Consider the following 6581-nt stretch of genomic DNA (forward strand, 5'->3'; position numbering starts at 1 on the left):
CTCCTCCAGCTAAGGAAGACTAACAAGCTTTCAGGTCACAGGCGGCGTCTCCCGTCCCTTTCCTTCACCAGGAAACCAGCAGCCCAGCCCGCTGCTTCCCCCTCCCCACAGCCTCCAAGCTTCCCGGGGGGGGGGCGCCGAGAGTGGCCCCTCAGGAAACCGCCGGCCCTCTCAGCGGAAAGCCACCCCGGACACCTTCATTACCTGCTGCTGCCGCCGCCCTGGATTCCCCCCCGGGCTCGGCTCCTTCCTGAGGGAACGCAAGAGGCGGACGCAGCGGCAGGAGCCAGTCGCGCCCTCGACGCTGCTTTTTTTTCTGGGGCGGAGGCGGCGAGGAGCTCTTTCCCCGCGCGCTCCACCTGCCTTGGCAACAGGAGTCCTCCCGGCTCAGCCCTCAGCGGTGGGAACTTTGAATGCCGGGGAGAGAAACGAAACCAGGGAAACGAGGGGTGTCCGGACTCCCCCCCTCCCGCTCCTTTTCCTTTGCTGCGTCTTTTCCTCGCCCAGGAGACGGGCTCCTCTTCTGTGTCCGCCAGCGGGGTCTTAATTACAGAGCTTTCTGTGCAGCCTCAACAACCGGCGGAGGGAGCCAATGGCAGAGAAAGCCGAGCAGAAGGCAGAGCGCCTGGCCCTCCCTCTCCTCCCTCTCCCTCTAGTTTTCCTTTGCTTTTATTTATGTTAGCTGCTTCCCCCAGTCGCCTTTCGAGGCTTGGACGCCTTCTCGAGATGGCTTCCGCTTGACAGCGAAAAGACAGTCCCACCAAGAAATAAATAAACATGAAAGCTACAAGACGCCCTTCGGATTGCAACAAAGCAGCGGGTTTAAGCAAGCCCTGAAGTCCCAAGTAGCAGAAACTGACACCCGGCAAACACTTCTTGCAGAAGCATGTACAATAATAAACACTTCAGTTAAAAGCCAGGGGAAGCAGAGGTCTTGGCTTTGTTTTTTAAAAACTTTTAACCAGAACAGTGGCTCTCAAAGGGTGTGGCAGGAGAGGCTGGCAAGTGTGGCAGGAAGGTTCAAGGGCAATCAAAGGAACATTTAAATATTTCAGTGTACTATAATAGAGTATCAAAATATTATTTTTATTTCCAGAATATGGATAGATATCTTTTCAAAATGAGAGCAAGAGCATCAAGTGATACTGAGGACGATCCTAGTTGTGCTTTCCAACGTATTCCTTATCAATAAAAAAATTCAGTGTAGGAACCACGGATCTAGAACTTGGAAGTTTTATAGTCAGCTATATATTTCTTGGAAGGGAGTTCCATAGGATAGAAGCCACCAATGGGAAGGCCCCGTCTCTATGGCTGTGGTAGCTGCAGTGTGACTATAATTTGAGGATTCAGGATGCATCTTATTCCTATAACTGTAATGTTAGAAGGGCATGTGAGAAATCACATAAATAATAATAGTCCTGTGCGATAGGCCACGCTAAGTAAATATTTATTGTATACATAAGCAGCAGTTCTTGCCCATAGATTGTTGCAGGAGGGGACACCCATATACAATATGGTGGGCCCAAGTAATCCTGGTGGCATCCCTTTTTCATTGTGCAATATACCATCTATCCCCTGTTTGCCAGTAATTAAAGGAACATGTACAGGGGCTCTATAGAATCCAAAAGTCCTGCATATTTTCTCAAGAATGTTGAGGCAGGCATTATAAAGATACAGTTCCCACGAAGCCCTTGCTTGCTAAAGAGTAATCTGCTATTTGGGTTCATTGTGAGGTTGGAAACTCAGCCTCGTTATCTCATTTGCCCTCTCTTCTGGACTTTGTTCCATTACCCTGGTGGGCCTCTTTCCCCTTTGTGTATTCTTGGTATGATTAGTATTTCCCTCCAGCATTTCTTTGTTCAATAAGTTAAATGGCATTGTGTGAGAGAGACAAAGCTGAGAGTAAGCATTCAACAGGGCAATCCTATACATATGCACTCAGAAGTCCCATTGAATTCAATGAGGTTTACACCTAAGAATGAGGGTTAGCAGTCTTTTGCAGCAAAAACAAATCTTCCTTGCAACTAGTCCACAAAAAGCTTATGCTAATGAAATTTGCTTCTCTTTCAAGTGCCACAAAGCTCTCTGTTGTTCACCTAATGTGACCTGCACAACATCTGGCAAGCATTGGGAAGTGGATGAGCTCAAAGAGCTGCTCTTCCTGGGGAAGATGGCCCCATACCTTGGTGGGACAACATGGTAGGTTGCGTGAGGAGCTGCTGGGACTCAGTGCACCTGAACTTCAGGTTGCAGTACCTGTCTATGCAGGCCTTGGACTGACTCCATGCACCCAGTTTACCACTGGATCCTCCCAAATGGGAAGAGGTATAAGGAGAGCTTCCTAGCTCAGTCCGATGGGATGGACAACAGTATTCCCAAGCTTTAGTATGTTCCTGGATCCTTTGGTCACCTCCACACCAGACATTTAAAGAACATTACTTTCCCCCAAAGAATCCTGGGAACTGTAATGGTCCCACCACAATTTCCAGCACCCTTCACAAACTACAGCTCCCAGGATTCTGTGGGGGGAGCCGTGTGCTTTTTACACATGTGGTGTGGATGTAATGAGAGACTGTCCTCCAGTCCTGGCTTGTTGAGTGCTTCATGCTCCTGGCTTGCCCTATGGTTCTGAGTACTGGCTTTGCTCTTCAACCCATGGCTCCAGATTTCTGGCTCATCTCCTACCACTCCCTATGGCTCAGCCCTGGCAGGTGGAGAGGCTTTCTAAGCCCAGATGCTTCAAAATGAGAGGAGGGTGTCTGTCTGGGAAGGCTACTGCTTAAGCTTCCTAAGAGCTAAATTAACCCACATAATCCAGACCACAGTGCGCTGTAAGCAAAGAGCAAGAATGAACAAGGTACGCTACCCCAAAGTTAGTTTTTGTGCACAATGCAGAGCTCTACATGCTTCTAGCAGCTGGACTATTGATTGCTGGTCAAAGAAAGGATTACTACCTGCTTTGATCCGGGTGAGAATTCCTCCATGTATTTTGATCTGCTTAAACCTGAGGGTAGAGGGGTCTCTCCAACATTATTTTTTCATTGGGGTAGAAGCCAGTCAACACTCAGCATTTTATCAGGAGCTCTGGTAATCCCTGATGCTTCCCAGGAAGGAGTTCCCTTTGCCCCCCCCCCAATAACTAAGAGTTGGGCAAAACGTGACTGAGAGACAAAAATAAGACCCCATACAATACATGTCATAAGTGTATCCAGATTTGTGGAACCGTTGAGTGTCTTTCCTTTCATTCTACAGATAGTTCCTGCTAGCCTCTGTTTTTCTTTGCCCATAGTATTTTGTCTTAAGAACTTTGTTCCAAACTTATATTTAAGGACACAGCATAATAAGCATATCTTCTGTAGTGGGTTAGGGCTAAAAATGCAGCAACACTTTCACTTCAGAGGAAAATGTAATTCTTGGGCTGTTGCAAAGTCTGACTCATAAAAGTTAAAAAAAAGAGACGACTGCATTGATCTTCAAAACCTGGTGCATGTAAAGCATTGGAGGATGTCTCTGTGGAACTGTGATCTAAACAGACATTATTCTGTGTAATCTGTCTAGGCGCTTACTGTGGTACGTGGGTGTAACATATTGTACATTACTATTTTATAATGTTAATTAACGCTACTGAGGCACTACTAGTGCTTTCTGGCATGCATCAGTGGATGTACTTGACAGTTATAAACAGACATATGGAGCAGGAAAAACAGGGGCACACCTTTTTTAAAAAACAGCATTCCATGCCATGGGGATTTTTTATTTTTTTTCAGGGAAAACTAAATATTTTGCCAGCACAAACTGTTTTGAGTGAAGGCCCCATGTAGCAGTTGGCAAGAGAGAGTAGAAAGAGAATTATCCATGTTGTGGTTTTTTTTTGTGGTGTTCCATCTGTGTTGGAAGAATGCATGCGAGTTGTTTGACAACTGTTGTGGCATGAGCTCGGCGCAGAGTGTTGCGGTGTGCACCCTAGCTGTGCCTCCAAATGTCTTTTCTTGTCTTCACATGCAAAAGGTCTAAACGTAAGCTATTGTTCACAACCTTTGGGTGGGGATAGAAGGAAGGTCTTTCACCCAGAGGGTGTTTCCAAGGTTTCCTCACAACATTGCCTGTCTCAGGGGTGGGCGGATGGATCTTCTTTGTTTTTTTCTACTAGAATCCCAAGATCCATCAATTGGAACAAAGTACAAGAGGCGTACAAGGAATCTCGAGCCCATTAATTTTCCTCTGAGCACTAGAATCGAACACACTTTCAGTCCTTCAAAACAAAAATTCATTCCTGGTTACCTACTCACCCCAGTTTCTTAATCTAAGCAGCATAGTATTGTGTGTGTGTTGTGGGGTCATTTTGTTGCTGACATTGTCAAACCATTGTGAGTCAGACATCCTTGTCAATTTACTTCAAATTACACAGAGATCAGGAGCAGCTGGTGTGGAGGCCTGGTGCGCAGGAGCCATCCAATCAGTAGCAGTGTCAGTGGTACTTACCTGGATGGGGCAGGCAGGGCAGCAGCGAGGTCAGAGCTACCAAGGCACACCAGCTGAGCCAATCCAGCATTGTTGCTTTTGTGCCTGTGCAGTCCCGACCTTACTACCACCATGCCCCATTCAAACAAGCAGCAGCAACATCCCTGTCAAGAGAGTGGCTTGGCTACACCACCCTTCCATGTCAGCTGCTCCTGCCAGACATACCAGTAGTAGATTCATATCTCCCTTCTATCACCCCCTGCTAAACTACAGTGGTACCTCGGTTTTTGAACATAATCCGTTCTGGAAGAGCGTTTGAGTTCTGAAACGTTCAAAAACCGAATACAGAAAACTCAATACGGAAGCAGTGTGGCATGTTCGACTCTTGAGGCGTGTTCGAAAACCATTTACTTCTGGGTTTATGGCTTTCGAAAACCGAAATGTTCGTCAGTGGAGACGTTTAAAAACCAAGGTACCAGTGTATGCCAATGAGTAGAAAATATCACTGAGGGGTGTCATCTTCTATAGCAGAGGTCAGCAAACTTTTTCAGCACTGTCCCTCAGACCTTGTAGGGGGCTGCACTATATTTTGAAAAAATAAAACAAAATGAACGAATTCCTATGCCCCACAAATAACCCAGAGATGCATTTAAAATAAAAGGACACATTCTACTCATGTAAAAATGCTGATTCCAGGACCGTCCATGGGCCAGATTGAGAAGGCGATTGGGCCGCATCAGGCCCCCGGGCCTTAGTTTGCCTACCCATGGTCTATAGGTTTTAGCACAGGGGTCAGCAACCTTTTTCAGCCGTGGGCTGTCCACCATCCCTCAGACCATGTGGTGGGCCGGACTATATTTTGGAAAGAAAAAAAAAGAACAAATTCTTATGCCCCACAAATAACCCAGAGATGCATTTTAATAAAAGCACACATTCTACTCATGTAAAAACACCAGGCAGGTCCCACAAATAACCCAGAGATGCATTTTAAATAAGAGGACACATTCTACTCATGTAAAAACATGCTGATTCCCAGACCGTCTGTGGGCCGGATTGAGAAGGCGATTTGCCTTAGGTTGCCTACCCGTTTTAGCATCTTGCTGTTCAGCTGTTTGTTTGTTTCCCCCCAGAGGTGCTTGTTACAATCTTGCTTGCAAACCAAGTATTTTGTTTGCAGAAAAATGAGTATGAAAACTAAGTTGCGAGCAGTAAACTGCTCACATATTTTCTCATTTCATAATCCTATTTTGTTTATCCACATTTCAAAAAGTCATTAATATCTTATTCTTAAAACATAAAGAAAGGTGCTGCTGCCACTTAGTACTGCCCAACAGAATCTTCTCAGTAGCAGCCCCTCACTTATGGAATGCCCTCTGTCCCCTTCATTATTTGAGTATATATTAATATTCATGCAGGCATTTAATGGTTGTAAGAAAAATCTCCCTGCCAGCCTTGAAATTATTTAGTAGTGAGTATATTTGATTGTGTTGAAATGTTTGAATTGGTATCATTGTTTGCTGCCCTTAGGCTACGCTAGGAGGAAGGGTGGGATAAAAATAATAATCTATTAACTAAACAAATAATGATGCACAGAGCCACTCAACACACATCCGAAAGCAGTTTGCTCCTGTGAATGGGATGCTTACAGCTGAAGGCTCCCAGCACAGTAGTATGCATGCAATGGCCTCGTTCTCAAGCCCTAATTTAGAACCCTTGTGTCACACCTTTTGCAGTAGTGAGAAGACAGCAGGGAAACTCCAGAAAAACTGGTTTGGGAGAGTAAAGGAGTGGCAAAGACCATCGTTGTGGAAGCAAGGAATAAATTAGGCAGTATAGTATAGAAAATCGTAATATATAGTAGCTGAAAGCCTGGAGGAGCATTATGCCTGCCTAGAAACTGCTCTTCACATGTTCAAAGACAGTTTTATTATTATATCCACACAGCCAGACATAATGTCAGTGCCAGCTTCTGTCATTTAGAGACAGGTTCCACAAGTGAGCCGTGGCTCAAATGAAGCCCTGCGCATGTAATATGATTGCTATTACTGTATTACATTTATACCCTACTTTTTCTCCATTTTTATCCTCACAACAACCCAGTAACTGGCCCAGTGGGTTTC

This window comes from Podarcis bocagei (assembly GCF_964188305.1).
Source record: "Podarcis bocagei genome assembly, chromosome: 5".
NCBI lineage: Eukaryota > Metazoa > Chordata > Lepidosauria > Squamata > Lacertidae > Podarcis > Podarcis bocagei.